Source organism: Eupeodes corollae, chromosome 1 (assembly GCF_945859685.1).
Source record: "Eupeodes corollae chromosome 1, idEupCoro1.1, whole genome shotgun sequence".
Taxonomy (NCBI): domain Eukaryota; kingdom Metazoa; phylum Arthropoda; class Insecta; order Diptera; family Syrphidae; genus Eupeodes; species Eupeodes corollae.
Genome location: NC_079147.1, coordinates 216319634 through 216342689, shown reverse-complemented (window position 1 = coordinate 216342689; position 23056 = coordinate 216319634). Strand labels below are relative to the sequence as shown.

Sequence of the window (23056 nt, the reverse complement as noted above, 5' to 3'; positions counted from 1 at the left end):
GTCAAAAACTATTTCTTATCAGTTTTTTGTGTTTTGTGAAAAAAGTCGTGAAGTTAGCAACAATATTTTTCGTATACTTTAATAAGTTTGATTTCGTAAGCTATCTGTTTTTAGTCAAAACCCATTTTTTATCAATTGTAGCAAAATTTTTTGAAAGTTTGTATTTCTAATAAATAATACCGTTTGGATTCTTCTAAGAACATTACCTTACGTTAACAGAAAAACAAATACAAAACTGCCTATTGGATTTTTCTAAGTGATTTAATGAATGCTTAAAATAACATTTGATATTAGATAAAATTACTTTAAAGGTAAAATAAGTTTTTTACGAAAATATTCGAATCTGAAAATAATTTTTACCAACTTTTAGTTATATTGTTTTTCGAAGTTTAACCAAATGTCATTTTTTGTTCGTAAATATTCGAGGTGATAAACTATATTTTCTATACTATATTTTTTTACCTGTAGAAAAAAAAACTGTTAATTGATTTTTGTTTTAAACTCTTCAACCTGATGCCAACTGATGAACTGATGATCACTTCTCACAGTAGCACCCTTCTTGATGTATTTTTTGTCAGTCATATTTATAAAATTCTCAAGTTAAATCAAATATCAGTTCCTGCCTTTTCGGGTCACGACCTAATTCATTTGACATTTCAATGTAATCCATTGATTTTGAGCAAAACTATAAGATTTCGCGACTTTAAACGAGTGAATACGAGCCAATTAGAAGATGATTTAAAACGAATTGAATGGTTTCGAGCCTTTTATCGACGATCAAGTTTTTTTTTCATTCAAGAGAATATAAGAAACTTATTTGAAACACACATTCCACTGATCACAAAAACGGTAGTAACAAAAAATTCTTCGTGGTTTAACACGCACATTAAAAATCTTATATATGAACGCGACCAGGCCTATAAATGTTGAAGCGTTTATTGAAGCGTTTTCGACTAAATATTTTTTATATTGAATTTAAACGATTGAGAAACAAAGTTACAGCTGAAATACGAAATACAAAAAAAAATTATTTCTTACCAAAGTTAGATCCTTCACAAGCGGGTAGAAACCTTTGGAAAATAATAAATAAAAAGTTTTTGTCGCTTCCAAACTCTGAATTAAATGAAGAAACATCTTTTGCTTCATTTGAGAATGTGTCTTTTTCATTTCCTTGTTTAAGTTTTTCGCAGGTAATTGAAGCTGACGTCTTAGAGAGTTGCATTGATATAAAATCAAACTCTATTGGAATAGATGAAAATCATCCAGTAATGTTAAAAATATACTACCCTACATTCTAAGATACTTAACATATCTTTACAATACTACATTAATGTCGATGTTTTTCCATCAGCTTGGAAACAAGCAAAAATTATTCCAATTCCAAAAAACGAACGTGAGTTCCGACCAATTTCGATTTTACTATTTCTTTCCAAGGATTTAGAGAGAATTATGAATGGTCAGATAAGGAATTACCTAACTGAGAACAGTCTGCTTTGCGTTAACCAATCTGGCTTTCGTCCTAAGCACAGCTGCACCACAACTCTCATTAACGTTGTAGAAAACATCAGACAAGCTGTTGACAGCGACAATGTCACCTTTTTAGTTCTCCTTGATTTTTCAAAGGCATTTGATACGGCCAATCATAAAATACTGTTTAGTAAACTAACAAATCAATTTAATTTTTCTACTTCTTCAGCAAGTCTAGTTCATTCTTATCTGCATTTACGATCTCAGGCAGTTATTGCAAACTTAGTGTTAAAAGAGGGGTTCCGCAGGGTTCAATATTAGGACCACTATTCTTCTCTATGTACATCAATGATTTACTCTTTTGCATGCAGAACTATAAATTGGATATGTATGCTGACGATGTTCAAATAAGTAAAAGTTTTCCTTTAGGATTGGTTGAAAACGCTGCCGTTGAAGTCAACGAAGACCTTGCTTTGTCTCAATCCAGTAAAATCAAAATGTTTGGTAATTTCAAGAAAAGCCATCGACACGTCTTATTTTCCCGTGATAATTTTAAATAATAAACAAATTGAGTTTGTCGATTCAGCCAAAAACTTAGGTTGAATGTTTACAAAAACGCTTTCTTGGAATTACCACATAAGATTGACAATAGGTCGTGTTTACGGAGGCCTTCGTATACTTTGGACAAATCATAAAATAACACCACTCAAAACTCGTATGATACTGGCTAAAACATTGCTCGTGCCTATAATGCTCTACTGCTGTGAAATCTTTCATAATTGTGATTATAAGCACAAGGGCAAACTTAATGTTGCTTACAAAAGTATTGCCAGATACATTTTTAGATTAAAAAGATACGACCGAGTTTCTAATTTCTCAAGGTCTATCTATGGCCTTACTCTTGAAAACATTTTCAAGTTTAGATCACTTGTAATGCTAAATAATGTTATACAAACGCGCCAACCACCTTACCTTTATGATAGGATACGTTACTCACATTCTACTAGAACATTTAATATTGTACCCATACGTTACACGTTCTTAGTATAAAAACGCCAATTTTTCATCGCTGCGATTCGTCTGTGGAACTGTCTTCCTCGATCTTTAAAAATGATAAACTGTACTAAGCTCTTTCGAATTAAAATTGAGGAATATTTGCAAACCTTAAGGTAGTGATGATTTGAGTCCTTATTATTTTTTTTTTCTGTTAGTTATAAAGTATTATTTTTTGATTTTTATTTTGTATTAATTTAAATTAATTTTTTTTAACTGTGCACATACATACATACAATTCAATTTAATTTTCATTTTGAAAATTCACAAACAAATATACACAACACATAATATAATAATTAAATTTATACTATTTTAAAAGGTAATGTATCTTACTGTATAACCTGTTCAATAAAATATATGAATTATGATGTATGATAAAAGATTTAAATAAAAGTCGCTAGAATTATTGGTTCGTAAGATATTTTGGGCCAACCAAAATTCTTCTACAAGTCCTTACTGCATCTTTCGATGAAATTATCTGTAAAAAAAAATGTATTTGAAGTCGATATTTGTACTGTTATCCCGAACTTACGGACGTACACACGCACATGCAAACACCTTTAAAAAAAAATGATTATGATTTTAGCTACCTTGAAACGTAGACAAATGTCAACATTTTTAATTCCACACATTGGACCGATCCTCTAAAATAACTTCCTATGACAAGTTATTAAATATATAAACATACAATCTGAGAAACGTCTGGAAAGGTAATGGTAAAAATACAAAACCTCGATTGGAAAAATTTGTATTTCAATTATTTTGAGGCTCGTTTCTATAAAATTGGTTATGGATTTTCTTTGATACAATCAATTTTGAATAGCAACAAATAGTATTATAAATTAAGTCGCCATGTACGTACTTATAACTTAAAACTGTATATTTGTTTTTTTTTTTTTAATTTTATTTTTTTTCCACAATTTTTTAATTATTTTTTTTTTTATTTTTATTTCAGTTTTTGCTGATATAAGTGATGGTGAGTAAATTATACAAACATCTTGTTTTGTTTATTTTCGTAAAAATTAAGGTAAACCTATGAACAAAGACGTAAAGTTTGACTAAACAATAATATAAAATTTCTATAATTCCTTAAAAAAAACTTCTCTTTGGTCGTTTGCATAATGCTTTTTTGTAATACTCCAAATTGTAATTTAGCAATCTTCGAAAAGAAAGTATATTAGGTTATTATTTGTCGAGGTAATTTGAACATTAAATTACCTAATTCAATTCAATTAGGTACCATATTTAAGTAATATACAGTTGTGTTCATAAAAATAGCAGTGCTCTCCAAATAAAACAAAAGGGCCTTCAATATCAACGTTACAATATATTTCATTAAAGTTCTAATAACAAACTAAAATATTTTATTCATATATTAACAGAAAATAAGTATTATCGATTTCTTACCGTTAGCTTTGTCACACTAAAACCCATTTTTTAAATATATGGCTGTTCATAAAAATAGCAGTGCATGACAAAGTATTAGATCAATAACGTAAGAAGTAAGAAAAATTGTAATAAGTTATATAAAATAATATATAATGATAGCTTACAATTAGTTCTTTGTTTCATAACCATTGTTTTTTAAGATGCTTCGCATCCACATGGTATCGAGTCCACTAAAACCTGACACCTCTCGACTGGTATTGCGTTCCAAGAATCACGCACTGCTTCCCACAATTCTTGCGTATTCTGCGGTTTTGCTTTATGAATTGCGTTCTTAACATATCCCCACACTTTTTCGATGGGGTTAAACCAATTGCAATTCGTCTTCAGCATAGGGTAACATAACCTCCTCGAGAATTTTCACATAGTCGGTTGCATCTCTTATACCCCCAATGGGATTATTAGGCCCGACCTCGTAATATGAAAAGTAAGCCCATATCATAATTTTCCCTCTACCATGCTTCACTGTTTTAATAGTGTGGATCATATGCTGCATTTTAGGGTCTTCGCACATATTTTCGACGACCCTTGGACCCAAAAAGGACGACTTTGCTTTCACCGCTCCATAGAACATTCCTCCATTTCTCTTTTACCCAATCTCTATATGTCCTTTAACAAACTCAATTATCTTTGCCACATGCCTTTTCGTGAAGAATGGTACCTTGCGTCTACTTCGGGCTGATAACTTCGCTTGTAAAAGACGTCTTCGTATTGTGACAGCGCTAACAGACAGTTGAAGTCCATTTCTTATTTTCCTAGAGCCTATGGAAGGGTTCTGCTTTGCTAACTGAACAATTTTTCTGTCAGTTCTTTCAGTAGTCATCCTTTTTGGGCCTCGCGTTTTGGTTTATTTTGCCATTTTAAGGCGTTACTGATCATTTTTGATGAGCAGCCTAGGATGTCTTGAATATTTTAGTAGTTTTTTTCTTCTAAACGCAGTTTTCGAATAAGTTTTCGAATTACTTCGGTGCAATGTCTAGTATGTTACAAATACTTAAAACTTTAAATAGTAAAGTATTTACTTATAAAAAAATTGAATTTTTAACCTTTTCAATTATAAAATCAAAAGCACTGCTATTTTTATGAACATTCTATATCCAGAGAGTTTGAAACAATGTGTGTTCACCGCGAAAAGTAGAGTATAACTTCAAGCTAAATGTTGCTTATAACATGTTAATTTTTTTGTAAGAATTTCCGTTTTTTTAAATAATTGCTAATCTAATAAAATTTGACCAGCACTGTTATTTTTATGAACACAACTGTATGTAACTTGTTCTAAAAAAATATTCTGTTAACAAATATTGAACAGTAGGGCAAAGAAGTAAAATCGTTTTAAAAGTACAAACTTATTTTGTAATAACATAGGTATATTTTGCCAGTTACCGAGTACTAGCTCTATAAATAAATAAATAATATTAAGTGCAACAATCCTTTGAGAACCAGGGCCTAGTGACTTACAACTCTTAACTATTCCGTTACGGTTAATTTTCATGACAAAAATAACTCTTGAAGGATTTGTCAATTCCTCGCAAGAGGCAGTACGCGAAAAAATATATAGATGGCACAAAGAGGGATTGGACCCAAGACCTCTGGCATGACAGTCCAACTCACTAACTAGATATCATACCACGGGTACTACGAGTTGGTTGGTCCCTAAAAATTCAAGTAATCGCGTACTTAAAACATGAAAATCACTTGAACCAGTAATTTCGTAATTCGTTCATGTAGGTATTTTTACAATACATTTTTAAATATTTTTCAAGTACTTCACTAGCATCTACTTGAAAATTTAAAGCTCTGCTTCTAATTTACACTTGAACCGTTTTAAATTGCTTGGTTACCAGGGGTGGAATCGGCTAAGGTGATTGTTGATAAATGACAATCAATATGATCGAATTTGATCTACGTAAGGTGATAGTCAAATTGATACCAAAGCTGTCAGAACAAAAATGTGATAGTCATTTTCAAACAAATATGTATGTTTGTTCCGAATTGGCCTACCAGACGCTAACACAAACGACTGGAAAATTTTGTTAGTTCGCTTTATTTCTTTAAAAAAATAACGTTCCTGTGACCGACAAAGCTTACGATTTAGCTATTTAATAAGAATCAATTTAAAATTTCACCAAGGCAACAATGAATTTTGCCAAATTGAATCTTAAATGGTTCAATCGAATTGAATTGAGTTAAATCATATTACCTACACAGACGGAAAGAAAATGATAGTCAACTATCACCTTAGCCGATTCCATCCCAGCTTAAAATTCATAAGAAGTAGGTACATACCTAATTAAAATAACTTAAAGTAATTTTAAAACCAATAGCCTATGTTTGACAAAGTGTAGTTCCAGGTGTCTACGATAGTTGTAATAAGTCTCTGAGTTATAAATATTATTTCCTTATCTTTTATAGTTCATAGTGCAAGTCAAATAAACTTTTCTTTTAAATTTTGTTAATCTTTTTTATTTGAATTGGGTTTTCGTCTGATTAAACTTTTTTTCCCCACGAGACAGCAATACTCAATAAAACCCAGTATTCCGATGAATTATTGAATGGAGCCACTCAAATTTGAGTTGTTTGTCCTTCCAGAAACAATAACAACAACAACAATGAGCACATATAAACAAACATTATTTGTGAAGAGGAATGAAATATTCCACTTCACTTTTATTTCCTTAGAAAAAATAAAGAATGAAATACAATTTATATAGGATACAAAATTAATTAAGGCAACATTTTCTAATTATAATTTTTTTAAATTCAAACCACAACGGTTTAACGACAATCAATCCCTTAAGGAATATTAAAATCATCATCATTCAATTCTCTTTGAAAAGAATCTCTTCGGCAAATAATTCTCTTCTTCTTTAAATGACAACCGAGAGCCAGCTGTCATCTGTCAAATTGGCTACATACAGAATTGAGTGTTTTTGCAAACCTACTGCCGTTTGTTAAAAGTGAAGTGATAAAAAGTTTATTTTAATGTGTTTCCTTTAAATATTAAACTCTGCAATTGTGTTAAAGTGATAAATTAAGTGATAGAGGCAATCTGTAACATGAAAATTCTACATAAACTTGATTAGAACGTCACAAATAAGGTAAGATGCATGGTTCTAAAGTAAAATTTGTTCCCAGTTTGCTGAATTTTAAGGGTTAAAATTTTCCCTTAAGTTTATATATATATTGAATTGAGGCTATTATCAACTTGTTTGTTAAAAAATACAATCATTTTTCAACATTTTAGTGAATAAATATAAATTCTATGAAATTGCACAAAAACCCCGACGGCAAAATCGGATGACAGCTTGAATAAAAACAGCTGTTCGAATTAAATGAGAGAGGAGAATCCCCGCCAAAAAAAATTATCTCATATTCCGATTCTCTTTTATCGCGTTTCGATTTTTCGCTGAGTTTCTCTTCAGGAAATTTTCTGCATAACTCAACTCATTCGAATTTCGATTACACTCTGAGTCAATTTGAGTCCACTCGTCATATATGACTCTTATCAATGCTGGGCCTCATACTCAGTTGTTTTGTTGAGTGGTTTTTTGTAAATCAATCAATCAAACTGTGCTTTTGTCGTGTCGTCGCGTCGCACATCAAGAATGCATACAAATCTGTCCTATTTCTGTCTCTCTATCCTTTTTCTTTTTGTTATTCTTATTATATGACTCGTCGTTCGCCTGCGCTACAAACAAACACATTCACCCAGCATCCATACAAAATCGTATTCGTTAACACCTCTCGGTCTGTCTCGCTTGAATATGCTTGATATGGCATAGCTCCATCAGTTTGTTGCATCTCTGTACTCTCTCTCTATACTTTACTTGTCACTCAACTTTACTTTTAATTAAATTGGTTTTATTTTTTAGAGTTTGAGCAAAAACAACAGTTTTTGAATGTGTGAATAAATCATATTTGGGTGTGATGTTGTCTCGTTCTTTGAGAATTTCTTTGATTTTATTATTTTTGTTTCTTTTATTTTTGCAAACAACAAACATTTTTAGGAAAAAAAGAGTGAGAAAGATAAACAGAGAAGTTGATCTAAGAAGAAAAATAATAATGATAAAAGAGCATGGAGGATATATTTCTTACGTTTCTTTTTATAATTTCCTTTACTTATATTTTTGCTATCATTTTGAATCTGGTTCTGAAGCTGGTTACTTTTCATTTTTGTTGTAAATCATAATGAAAGAAGTAGATGAGGAAATGTTTGAGATGAGATTAGACTTAAGTTGAAGTTGAATAGTTGGTTGAGTTCTAGTATTGAGTGTGTTAGGTTTTACAAAAAGATGGTGGTTAGTGTTGCCGATGTTAAAACCAAAAAAAAACGTGCTGAAGGAAGGAAATCAAAATTTAAGAAATGACATGAATTTAAAACAACATCGCAAAAGACACTCTTTGAAACCAGCCTTAGATCTATTTACATTTTAAGCTGCATTTTCAAGAAATCAGTAGTAATTTTGCACTTGTCGTTAATTAAATAGATTTTGCAAAGTAAATCCAACAATTTTCTTTACAAAGCCCTATTAAAATATTTGTATAGCTTTTAAATATAAATTATTGCAAGTATAAAGAATAACCTATGTAGGTAATACAAAAATATGCAATTTTATTTACAATTTAAAACCGACGCATACTTTTTAAGCCCTCTGATTGTTAAATTAAAGTGTACTTAAGTTCTTTATAAGTGTTTTCCACTCCATCATGGACAGCCACTTTAACCTAGCCTAACCTTAGTTCTTCGCCGGTGCTATTTTGAGAATGTGATAGAAAAACAAATTTGAATCAATTAATCTATTGTTTTCAAAATTTCGAATGATAAAAATTATATGTTGTCCAAACACTGTAGTTTCTTTCATTTGAGATATTTAAAATTAAAGTCACACTTTTAAAGAACGCATGGGAAAAATATGCTGCCTACATCAACCTCTCAAATATCAATTTAAAATATTGTTTTTGAACTAGTAATTGTGCTTATTTTATTTGTTTTTAACATATTTAACCCCTTAATAATGGCTTTTAATGCAAATCAACGTTATTTAACCTTAATAATCGAAAAATTATCAATGGTCAACAAATTATTTACACATCCACATCGTGGTCTTCAATCTATAATGACGCAAACTTCCATTCAAGAACTGGTTCATTCGAGATTGATATTGAAATCCTTAGAATTATTCATATCAATATAGGTACCTATTAGAACATCACAAACTTTGCCTCAAAATCTTAAATGAATGTGTTTTCCATATCCCTTAGTAAAATCAGCAACTTTTCTTTTAGCTTCCAAAAATATCTACACTACGGCAACACGGTTATCATAAATTGTAAAAAATCAATCCCGGTTATTTTTAAATCCTTCTTCGTTCACTATAACTTATATTGAACAAAAAATTCCTGTTTCCTTACACTCAAACAAAAATAAACGCTAAGTTCATGATAATCATGGAGTGATGGGAGTTTATATTAATTTACATATAAACTCCCATCAAAAATCAGAAAACTATCTCAATATAAAAACAACAACATAAAAATAGCAATAAAACAATAAATACACACTATCCCACCTCTACAACAAAAGTAGAGGGGCGGTGCCTTTACTAACTATCTCTGCTTGAGGAGAAACAGTAGCAACCAAAGGCAAACGTGCAACGAGTACGAGACCTGTCCATGTCCATCTCACAAAATACTCAAAATGATTGATTTCTCATTTTGTACACACATTACACCCACCCGCAATCGCAATAGCAGCCCATGCAGACGCAGAGTACAGTAGTAGTAGAAAATGTCAATTATTTTTCTTTTCCTCTCGCCATTTGCTATCCAACCATAATAATATGCTCGGTGTTGTTGTTTCTGGTTGTCTTGTTCGGTCATTCCCACTATCTGCCTTCACTGTTCGTTCACTGGTGATTTTCTATTGCAAATTTTTGTTAGTAGTTGTGCTCTTCTTGTTTCGATTTCGACTAACCAAACCACCAAGAAACTGAAAGAATAGACGAAAGGTGTGTAATAATGTTGAGTGACAGCTGAGAAAACCAGCGATGGCTGCAATTCACATTCAAAACAACAACAACACCAACATCACAGAACAAAACAGCAGCACAGAGCCACAGAGCGCAGCACTGGCAAAGAGGCAACTGGCACACTTCACTCAACTCAAACTAAAAAGACGAAAAATCAACCACAAAAACTTAGCAACAATCTGAAAAAGGAGAAATAAATACTTCTTCTTTTTCTGAGAAAGAGAAGGCGCATTGGAGAACAAAATAGAGAGGTAGTAAGATTTTAATCAGATTTTGTTGTTTTGCTGAGAATATCTGCAATATTGGAGTGGAGAAGAGAAGCAAGAGCATGGTGTTGCCGTAGTGTTATTTTTATAGTTTTGTAACTAACATTTGTTTCCAAAAGTTTAACAAAATATGAATAAGATAAGATAATGATGATTGTGAAAGATAATAAAAAAAGTTGTTTATCGCTTTGTTATCAAGATACTTGAGTTGTTTTTGTGGGTTTTCCTTTTTTAAGTTATTAATGGGATTTTTTTAACAAACAGACAAAAAATAGGTTTCCATATGTTTCCCGATGTATTTAAGTTAAAAACCGATTATATTTTAAAAGTTTGTATTCCTTATACAAAATTGTTGATTGGACTGAAAGAAGGAAATAATTTTACCTACATATGTTAAAAAAAATATTTTGAAGTCAATAGCTTGATAATCTCGAGATGTTTGATTTAAAAATCAGTTTTTATCAGTTTTGTGTAGTATTTTTTCACATTTGTATTTTTTATAAAAACCATGTCATTTGCATTTTAATTAATAATTAATATTCGAGATGACAAATATAGTACTCCTTTTTTTTATTTATAAACAAAACCGTAAGTTGAACGTGACAATTTAATTGAAGTTATGTTCAAAAGATGTTTATTTTTCCCTTTTTTTAAAAATTGCTAAGTGGAACCATTCAATGTAGATCTATTTAAAAAAAAGTGTCGATATCTCTGCCTTTTCTTGAGATATGGCTGAGAAAAATAGGTATGCCAAAAGAAGGGACCTATGAACGTGCGGATTTTTTGGTTTTCCGTTTTTAGTTTGTAGAATTTCAAAACATGTCAAGTTTTAGCTTGACACTTGTTATTGTTTAAGAAAACAAAAACCATTTAATTTTCAATTTGTTTTCTTATTATGAAATTTGTTATATTTTATTTCCATTACATATATGTACATATCACTATGTTTTCATAGTTCATCATCAAATACCTATGTTTAACCGCTGTAAGAACAAAAAAGTATGGAATGTAGAAACATCAATATTTCGCCTGGACACGAATTTAGCACATTCAACACTTTCTTGATAAAATTTTACTTACTGTTATCAATTCTAAGTTTTTCTTAGTATTTGGTAGGGAACCCTTTTTTTTCGCAGTACAGAAGCAATTCTTCTTGGCAAATTTTCAGCCAAAGCTTCACATTGTGACTTTGGAATTGCATACCAAGCTTTTTGAATCTCCTGCCACAATTGTGTCAAATTGAATGTTTTTTTTGCTCAATGTGATGTTCAACATCATTCCACCCATTTTTGATCGGGTTAAGATCGGGTGCTTGTGCTCACCACTGCAAAACGTCGATTTTATTCACCTCTAAGGTACACTTCACTAACTTTGAAGTGTGTTTAGGGTCGTTGTCGTGCATGAAGCGCCATAATAACGGCACATTGTCTTCTGCGTAAGGTGTCATATGATCCATTTTGGTGTCAATTTTTACGATGGGGCCAACGGCGTGCAATGAAAAAGCTACCCAAACCATAAGGTTGCCTCTAACGTGTTTCACCGTCTTAATGGTGTACCTTGGATCATATTCCAAGTTTTTCCCACGCCATACATATTTTTTCCCATCCGATCCGAACCAGAATTCAGATCAGAATTTGGATTCATCGTTCCAGAACACGTTTTTCCAAAAACTACTCGTAATTGGTTTGTATAGGTGAGCTTTGGCAAACTGTAACCTAGACTTCAGATTTTTTTAGATACAAGCGTTTTTCTCTAAACAACGCACCCACGTAAATTGTTTTCATTTAATCGGCCGGCGTCTTATGGTCCTTGAGGAAAACTTTACTCCATAGTTCGTTGAAAGTTCGCTTTGAATGGCACTGGAGGTCTTAATCGGATCCTTGGCCGAATCATTTACACATTTTAATTTCCATATAAGGTAGTCATAGTAACAACATAAAAATGAACCGTTACTTGAAAGTAATAAAGAATTGGAACTAGAAAAATACTTGTACTCTTTTCAATGCAATGTGCTAAATTCGTGTCCACCACTGTACTTCTAATTTTTCTCAAAATCCACTGTTTTCTTGGGACCTTTGGAAAGGGTGTTTTCCCTTTTTAATGCTTGTTGATTGAAACTTGTTAGCCTAGAGTGAACTGTAAATCCACTGTAACTAGAAGGTTGTTGCTTTAAGGTTTTTTTTTTTATATTTTTTGAAATTCTAGTGATTTTTAATTTTAATAAAAATTCTCGAAAGTCATGATAGTTTCAAATGTATTCCCTTTTATAAAGGCTCCAATATTAATAATGGGTCAAAATTTCAAATGTTTATCAAAACTCTGTATATAAGTCACATGGAGGTATTCAATTCATATTCATATTTTATTTTAATCTTACTTTAGTGGAATTTAATTAAAAATGCCTTCTTAAATGAGTCAAAAAATAGTGTTAAGTTTATGTTACATCATCATGAATAATGACGATAAACAACAAGAAATGGTGCATACTGACGTATGCGTAATTTTGTATTTACATTTGTTTTCATCAAATTTATATCCGTCCATTTTGAAATAGTGCACAAAAAACAAATAAAACTTTGCGAACTCACTAATTTTTGTCATATAGAAAGGTAAAACTAATCTCTTTTTCTAGCATGCTCCTTAAAAATTAAATTATGTGTTGGTTAATTCGTTTTTTAACAATAAATAAACTAAATAAGCTATCTTGCCTTTAATGCCATCCTACCTATGCTATATTCTTAAGTCGTTCAAGTCTACTGACAATTTAAAATACCTGATCGGGGAGATAATACGCCAAATAGCTCGCTTAGACTCAAAAGCCGTTAAAATATATTTTTGAAATAAACTTTAATTTCATAATAAATACAACTTAAGAAAACTTTTAACCTAACTCAAAATACCTAATCTTGTCTTAACTCCTGGACTCAAAGGACCTTATCAATTCAAATGTTAAACTTTTCACCCTTCTTTCCTCAATATGTATGTATATTTAGGCAGAGAGCGAGGTTCACCTTTCTACCTATGTACATATTTACAAAACTAAACTCAATTTATCCCTCGTTCATAAATAATTTTCCAATTTTCTTTCTCAATTTTATTCGTTTGTGTTGGTATATTTTCGTGTAGTTAGGTTGGTATAAAGAGTTTTTCGAACCATTTATTCCTTTTAATTATCCACATCAATTTCCATTTTCATCATAATAATATATTTAAGGTAGAAATACAAAGGCAAAAAGCCATTTTTAGCTCAAACCTTACCTACCTATTGCCTACCTCTGTTATGTACCTCTAGTCAATCCCTGTCCCTGTCGCCACCACTTCCCTTCTCCTTTAGGTATACATAGTCAACTCTTATTCAAGGCTCACAAATCTTTGTCACTTGACTTCCTGCACTTTTATTCCATCAGAGCTTTGCTTAGATATTTCATTTCCATCACAGTGCCACCACCATATCAACCTCTTGCTACCCGATCCCCACGAAGCTCCAATTACGAGACGCCCAGCTAAAGAAAATGTCGAGAACGACGTAACGATGTCGATGGGCAACGTCGACGACGGACGACGGACGACGACGACGACGAAGACGAAGACAGCCGCTCGACCCTCTCTGACCGGTTCAAATGTATAAATAGGTGTACTTCTGTACAAAGCTATGTATATGGAATCCCAAGCCAGGATCCGATTTTCAAACTCCTTCCACTCGTCCTCGAAGCAGAGAAGCTATGAAAATTAACGGCCATTATTTTCTTGAATTATTACACCCTACAGTACAGATACACTAAGAATATCACTCATCCTATGTACCGTTTCGTCGTCGTCGTCATCGTCGTCGCAGTCGTAGTCGACGCCGTAAGTTGTCTTCTTCGTCAGTCGCCCACGACCTCCACCCCCTCCATTCCGCAAATGGTAGTGTAGAAAATTAAACAAAAACCAAGTGGTTGTTTGACGGGTGCGAGGCTTTCGCACAGCAAGGGATGGAGATGGAGACGGAGACGATTGAGATTGGCGAGGACACGAGTGTTTTTCATTTGCAAATCTCTTGCCAAATAGACACACAAATACACTTACTCGCATAAAAATTCAGAGTCTTGTCAGAGAAAAAGAAGCTACTCTCACTGGATTTCTTTTCGCTGCTGATGATGGGCTTCTCGCTTCACTGTAGGCAGTTTATCAGTTTTTTTCTTACATACTTATTTACCATAGCCGACTAGGCCAGCCCGACCAGGCCCGGCCCGGCTACTCATCTCATCGCGAGTTACCTTCAGCCTGATGCTGAGATGCGGTGGAGATGGCGATGGCGCTAGGACGAGCTCGACACAAGGATCTTTTCCATGCTCCTGTTGTTCCTTTCCTTTAGAAGCGCGCAATCACTCAGTTGAATGTTTTTGATAGAAAGGCACATAGTAAACGCGGGTAAAGGACCTCTTTTTTTTGTTTGTTCCTTTGTCTATGGCATGCTCGGGCTAACAACTATGGAAATTATGTGAAGGTATACGTTTGTAGATAGATACGTTTCACTGAATAAGGCGTTAGGCGTAATTCGTGGGTTAAGGGTAAGGGTGGGTACTTGTTTTTTTATTCTTTAGCGCAAATTTATTGTAAATTGGGGCAACTCACAGAGTAGGTAAGTGTATAGAGTATATACAAGTGGCTGAAATGAAGTTTTGCTATTGAATGAGAGAAGATGGAACATTATACTGCTGTTGCTGTTGTTTGTAAGTAAGCGATTTATTTCATGGTTGGACTTTTAAAAGTTTTTTTTCTGCTGAGAAATTGTGTAGGGCGCTAAAAATTACAAAAAAGAGAGGCAACGGCCTAGGCACTGATAAAGGTTCGGTTGGATCACAGAAATCAAGCATCAGTGAGCGTAGTTAGTAGACAGTCTCGAAACCTACCGCGTGCTGTTATCTTTTGTTCTTTCTGTCTGTTGTTCTCACTCCTCTGTCCTTCTCTTTTGTATTAATAGGTTATGTTGTTATCACCTTACAAATAGTCTAGTAGCTCAAGGTGCTGTGTTTTCTATTCTATACATTTATGTGCTGAGGCTGGGATGCGACCCACACTGATAACTTCCTATCCCGTCTGCCGATTTGTCTTGCTTAAAACTTTGTAGGTTTTCGTATTGTGTCAGTTGTCAGTTGAATTATTCTTACCACCAATATTTTTCATATAGTAAAATAGTTTTATTTCAAAATCTAGTTTTGTTTAATAGATTTTTAGTCGTAAACAAATTTGATTGGTAAATTTTTTTTATTTTTACCAATGTTAGTAGCATTTCTTAATTTTTTTTTATTTCTTGTATATAAACAAATAGATGAATGAAATCAATTTGAGAGACATCTAAAACCGAACATCAATCTTTACCAAATTTGCGTACTATTATCTGTATATTTTATTTTTTTATGAAAAAACGGACCGAAAACAATATTTTTTTTAAATAAAATAAGTTTGAACCCAATATTTTTAATTCTTGAAAGTAAATTTTTACCAAGTTTTAGTATTGTTTTTTTTTTGTTAGGTGTTTATTTTTATAAAAAAAAACTGTCAATTCGATTTTTCTCAAAATTGTTCCGAATGTTGAAAACAATATTTCTTATAAGCTTACATAAGCTGAAAGCGATAATCTTAAATTTTTTAAAAGATGTTTGAGTCAAAAATCAATTTTTACCAACTTTTATTAATTTTTATGTAGGTTTCTATTTTTTTTAAACTGTCTATTTGATTTTCCTTAAAATTTTACTGAATGTTCACAACAATATTTTTAAGAAGATAAAAGTAGTTTGATGCCAATATTTCAAAGTTTTGGAATAATGTTTGAGTTGAAAATCACATTGTACCAACTTTTATTATTTTTTTTTTAAGTTTAAACTTTTTGTTAAAACTGTCAATTCGATTTTCCTTAAAATTATTCCAAATGTTGAAAACAATATTTTTTATAAGTTAAAATTAGTGGGAAGCCATGATCTCAAATTTTTGAAAAGATATTTGTGTCAAAAATTTTAAATTTGTTTTGGTTTTTAATTTTTTTGTAAAAAAAAAACTGTCAATTCAATTTTTTTTTCAAAATTCTACTGAATGTTGACAACATTATTTTTAAACAGATAAAAGTAGCTTAAGGCCAATATCTCAAAGCTTTGAAAAGATATTTGAGTCAAAATTTAATTTTTACCAACTTTGAGTAATGTCTTTTTTAGGTCAAATTTTACCAGATGTTAAAAACGTTGCACAAAATTATTTTGAAAATATAATCATTTTTAATTCGTAAAATTTTCGAGGTGAAATTTTTTTCAGTTTTTTTTTTTTTGATTTGTAACTAAACCGTTGTATTTTTTTTCCGAAAATATACATGTTGAGTATCACGTTACAATATATAATATTAATTTAATTCAAGTCTCTATTATTAATAAAATAAATAACTGAGGGCTTTTATACTGATGCTCAAAAATAAATGTCTGAAACATATACAAATCTAAATCCTACTAATGTAGGTATATAATTTTTCAATAAAAGGTTTCACTTTGACATTAAAGAAACTGCTATTTTTTAAGAGATATCAATACATTATTTTTTCTTTGTAGAAAAGAAGATCTGCAATTACCAATGGAAAACAATATCAGCAATGCGAGGGTTACGGTTGCAACACCATGTCCTTTTCATGATAATATTTTTCATGGTCAATTAATACTTTATATAGCATTACGAATTCAATCGTTAGGGTCCTGAAATGATTGTGAGCTATATGCTGTATCTCGAAGGTTGTTTAATCACATGATTTTGATGAATCTCTTATGCAAGTAGCTTATTTTTTGAAAATTGAAACAGGAAGAATTTTTTTTGTTGAGAATATAAACAATTTCGATAAGTTGTTAAAGCATGAGTCCTTCAATTTGTATTGATTTCGTAGTCTTTAAGGATTGTTGATGTCAAAAAATGACAGTTTCACAAATAGTGAGCGATTTAAAATTATACTAGTTTTACATAAAAACTATTAAATATTATTTAAACAAACAAATCATTTTTATTTATAAAAGGTGAACTTAAAGTCAATTTCTTATTTCGCTCTAAAAAGATTGGCTGATTCAACATTAATTTACAGCCAATTTCTAGACAAAGATCTAATCTCTGAAACTCAGGTTGTTAAAATATAAACACTTGAGTTCTAGCTCCTTTCGGCTTTTGGATTGGAAATTGCCATGAAGTTCTCCAGCGTTAGAACTCTGATTTAAATCTTCGTTTGAGAGAGCACTTCGATTTATTAGATCTTCCAATTAGGGGGTCCATGAAATTAGAATTCGGTTAAGCAATAATTTTACTTTCATACATGACTTGATGTTTAGATATATTTTGTTAGTTTAATTTGATATCAGCAACATTGTCAATCTGCAATGATTACAAATTTCACATTTTGTTATTTAGGAACATAATAATTATATAATTAAACAAGTAAAAATTTTGTCGGTTTGAAGAAGACAAAAAGTCAGTTTTGATAATATGATGGCCTTTCAAGAAGTCATAATCTTGATTCTGTCATATTATTTTGTTAAAAAAAGAAATACATACATTTTAATGGAATTTTACACTCCCGCACCTCAAGTCTACCTCAACATCGCGACCTGTTAACTAAATCTTCATACAAATATCAAGACTAGGTATAGACATAAGGTCCATGAGCACTATTTCTATTTGTGCAACCTTCAGTTAAATGGACATTCTAACCGTGGACATTATATTATAATCCAACAACTCTCAAGGTGTTTAGTCAACACAAGCAAACTAAATAAATAAAACATGTTTAAAACGAACAACAAAATAATATTGAAAATAAAAAAGACCACTCTCCCAACCACAACAGAAGAACAAGAATTAAAATTAATTTAAATCGAAAATGTATGTATAAAACCAATGATGAAATAGTTTCAAGTCAATATTCAATATAATTTATTAATAAAATGTCAGAATCATATTACAAACATTTCTATCGGGTGCTTTGAAATAGTAAATTATTCGTTGGAACTTTGTTTCATAAAACCGATATCTACTCCAAACTTTAATTTTAAATTTGCACCGCATTCTAAAGAAATTATAGAGAGCTTTAAATATTTATAAAGCAAGAGTTATACAGGGTAAGGCGTGGTTACTTCCTTATGTTAAAAAATCAGAACACAAAAAGTATTGGCAATATGGATTTAATTAAGGTTTTATTGTATTTGGTTTTAAAAACGACATCTCGAAGGTGGCCACCGTTCTCATCAATTCACTGAGATAGTCGGAATTTGAAATTGTTTTCCACTTTTTCCAGCATATCTGTGCCTATGTCGGCGATAGCAGCACGAATATTATTTTTAACGTGACGAAAAGTCTTTGGACGGTGAGTGCATACCAACGATTTAGTGTAGCCCCACGGGGAAAAAATCACATGGGTCTTAATCTGGTGATCGTGCTGGCCACTGAAGATGACCTCTAAGAGAGATAAGCCGTCTGGGAAGGGTTCACGCAAAATATTCATTGACCTTCTTCCGTGTGACCTGTGATGCCATAATGTTGAAACCCACACTTCAAATACATTCATTTCTTCAAGTTTGGACAGACAAAAATCCACAATCATGCTAACATTCATAATTGACCGTAACTGCTCTTTGGTTCTCTTCAAAGAACCATGGGCCCATAATGCCGATACTGGATATTGCCCACCAGTCACACGTTCTGTATGCACGGGTTAGTGGGGCTCCAATATCGCATGTTTTGTTTGACCACACATCCTGAAATACGAAAATGTTCCTCGTCACTAAAGAAAACAAGGGCGTCCTGACGCAGATTATCGAGGAAGGCTTCACATGCTTTTTTTCGCCAAACATAATCGCGTGGATGAAGTTGTTGCACCACTGCCGATTTGTATGGGTGAAAATTAAGTTCCTCATGAAGAATTCGTCTCACTGCAGTGCAACTAGAAATCCCTAAAGCAGCCGAATGTTTGTGTGCAGATCGCCTAGGGGATTTCAAAACCGCCGCCCTTACGCTTTCGATGTTTTATGGTGTCCTGACGGTTCTGGAAGGCTCATTATGTTTCTTCTGCATACTACCGGAATCTTTGAACGTGTCCACCTACCCAAAAATCGATTTGCGATAAGGCACACCACCTACAGCAGCAATATTGAAATGGTTTCTAAAGCACGCTCCACCTCGAACTTACGCTTTTGCTTTGTCCACTGCATTGTTGACACTGAATTAGTTATAACGAAAACCTTAGATAACGTGCTTTCGAACAAGCCATAAACCAAAGTTCTACTATTATTAGCCGCTCAGTTGCGCGAGTTTCAGATAAGAAAGTAACCACTCCTCACCCTGCAAATCGACTTTTTAATTGATTTTAGAAATTTATCTTGACTGTACAAGATTTTGCAATTGATTTTATTCCATTTCACGCTGAGATTCTCAAATTTTGAACCATAATAAGGCTACCTTTAGTGTTAAGAACTTCTTTTTTTTAAGTGAAGAACCCAAATCAATCATGCCTTAAAATCCCAGCTTCATAGGCATAACAACCAAAGGACGAATGAAAACTTAACTAAATGTGCCTTAAATAAAAACATGGCGCCCTTTTCAATTCTCTATTTCAACTGTTTATTCTTGTGTTCAAACCCATCCTGTTGCAATATTCAGTATTTTCACAATTTAAGAAAATATAAAAATGAAAAGTTGAAAATTCATAGAAATGAAAATCCTTCGACAAAGTTTTCTACTTTTCTCTTCTTCTTCTTCGTCTTCTTTTTCGTCTTCTCTTTTCAAAATTTCAAATGCCATTTGATGTTCTATTGCCCTCTTGTTTGTATAAATTCTGAGTGTTTGTTTTCGTTTCATTTCGCCTGTATATATGTTTGTATGTATGTGTGTTTGTGTTAAGGGCAATTAAAAAATATTTATAAGTCCCCGAACGGCAAATTTACCCTTAAAACGTATATATGTTTGTATGTATTTTATAAATAAAAGAGATACGTACCTACTTATGGCAACAACCCTCATTGTATAATTTTCCAAAAATAATAAAATAGAACAACAAGAATAGCAAAAGGACCGAAAAAAGCGAGTATAAAACTCAAAACTCATTGCAAGAAAATAAGGGAGCCAAAAAACTGCTATAGATGTCAGTATACTTTTGATTGATTGAGTTGCCATTGGGAGATTTTCCAAACATCGAGACGAGGACGATAAGGACGACGAATACGACGACGACGATGACGATGACTACAATACGCGCTGTTCAAGTTTGTTCTGAAAAAGAATTATTATAGGTAGGTAGGCGGTTGTGGGGTGGCTGTACAGAATGATGAAGATGATGGCGTGGTATGGCGCGCAACCCTTCTTAATTACTTTGGCCCTGAATAATGGCGCCGGATTTGAGGGTTTGAGGATGGTGGTGATTGTGATGGCAAAAGGCATAAAGTAGGTAGGAAGGTTTCTCGAAAGTACGAGTACATCATCAGTATCACAAAGAAAACTGTTTTTTGCAATTTAAATTAAATTTATAAACCCCTTCCCTTAAGTCTGCCAGATCTCTGAGAGTTCGTTTGTATGTTTGAAGTTTTTTTTCTTTTCAAAATGGCGATGTGCCATAATGTGCGCTGTCATAAAAATCAATTGACAATAAATTACGTCAGTCATCTATCAAATAATAAAAAAAAAATTATCTGGGTGGGAGGTACGTAAGGTTGTGTGTAGGTATATCTCACTGGAAGTAGGTATTTTCTTAACGTCATTTTATCTTTTGGATTTCAAAACTTGTGTGGTAAAAGTGCCACCTATACTTTTTATATAACAGTAGAAAGATTCAAACACTTTACGTGTCAGCATTCTCGCGGCAATATCTCAAAAAACACCCTGAACGACACCACGACGACGACGATGACGACAACGACAACGAAACGGTGATGGCGGAATATGACGGTTCTGCTGTTTTTGTTCAAATTTTAAATTTATTACTATGGGATGAGTCATAAATTATGATTATTCTCCCAGCGCAGTATATGAGTGAAGAGAAGAAGAAGAAATAAATAAATATTGGAAAATAAAAATATTTTGTTACATTACCCAGAGATCAATTCAATTGAATTGGATTGATTGGGAACCAGCATAGGACTGCTTTGCTTTTTTAGATTCGTGTTGGATTTCTTGTCAATATGGTATTAACTTCGTGTGTACGAGGGCTGTTTTTTTTTAAGAAACATAAAATTACTTAAAAAATTTAATCAATTTGATGTTTTATTACCCGAAAAGACAATTTAATGAACTGATGGGAAGTTTGAGGCTCTTTATAGATTATTTTTTTAAGAAAATATGAAATAGGTATATTCGTCAACCAATATCTTTGAATTCAATCTGAAAGTCTATTTAAAAGTTATTTTTTTTTAAATTTCCTGTTTTTCATCAAAAGTTCTTACCTATATATTTCACGTTTTCACATAAATATTTCGATTTTGATAGTGATTGACTCTTGTTCCCAAGGTCTTTACATGCCATGTTTTAAGAAGATTATATCTGTTTTTTGTTTCTTCTTTAATGATGTACTGCGCTGATTACAAAGGATCGGCCCAATCTGAATAGAAACTAATCTGTTTTTATGGCACTTTTAGAAATTAATTAAGTTTAACACAGATTTTGGGTTTTTAAAAGAAAAATGGCACAGTAAGAATTGAAAAACTTTTTCGCAAAACTTTAAGTAAATGTTAAGGCAATTTAAGTAAGCTTACAAAGCAGTATTTAAAAAGTTTGCTTAAGTCAGTGGTGTAACATTTTAAACGATTTACGAATGTTAAAGACATTTTTGGCAATTTATTAAGCCAAAAAGGTGCGATTGGCTAATTTTACACGATTTTAGCGTCTTACGAAAGCAGTTCAGCAGTTTAATACGTTCTTATGATGTCTGTCATTATCCTAGAAAAAAATGTACTTGAAAGAGTTGACTTTTTATTTTTCAATAATTCGTGAGCTATAATTGTTTTCTTAAATTCTTAAAATGTTTTCGGAAAACTTCGTACAAAAAAGTGCAATGTTTTAAGTCCCTTTAAAGAGCTGGACGATTGGGAATTTAAGTCTAGGTGTAGATGTTGCAAAGTTAACATTTAGGGTTTTTGGTTGTAAACTTAAACATTCAAAGGCCACTTTATGTTTGTGTAATTTGTTCATTTTCAAAAACTGTCAGTGTTTAGAGATGTTCGGATGTCCGTTTTTTGATAGAAGGGGGTTAGCAATTTACTAGCAAACAAAACGAAAAGGAACTTTAAAATTTTGAAGTCGCTAGTAGATTTTTAAATATTAAAGAAATTATTACTTTACAAAATTTGAAGCTCATACTAATACAAATAATTAGGTGGTTCAACAGTCTGTTGTGAATTAACGCCACGTGACTTACGATTTTCAACTTTTCTGTGTGCGAGTAATGTTGTCACAAATTGGACCAACAGTTTTAAGTCATTTTCGAATGGCAAATCTGAGAAAGCACTTTTCATTAGAAGAATTACTCTTTGTCAATTCCTCGGAAGAAAAAACACCGCTAAAAAACTTTAGATGGATTGAACCCAAGAGGGTTACGGGTACTACCATAACAACAGGCAAAATTTGCCCAATATCACAAAATGGCTTTTTCATAACTTTAAGTAGGCTTCTAAGTTTCTGACATTATATGTATTTATAGGCTCGATCTTTCAGTTCTACCTTTGTTTTCTAAGTTTTATTTTTAACCAACTGCCACTAATAAGCGAAAACTCAAGGGAATAACACTACCCTTGGTTTTGAATT

The 23056-nt window shown here is 32.2% G+C and overlaps 1 protein-coding gene across 1 annotated transcript in view; it reads left to right on the top strand.

Moving 5' to 3' along the window:
* Positions 1–6921: 6921 nt before the first annotated feature.
* Positions 6922–23056, top strand: part of LOC129942453 (zinc finger protein 546) — a 130152-nt gene continuing 114017 nt past the window's right edge. The window contains exon 1 of the mRNA XM_056051381.1: positions 6922–7067. The gene's annotated coding sequence lies outside the window, so the exon portion shown is untranslated. The remainder of the gene's footprint in view (positions 7068–23056) is intronic.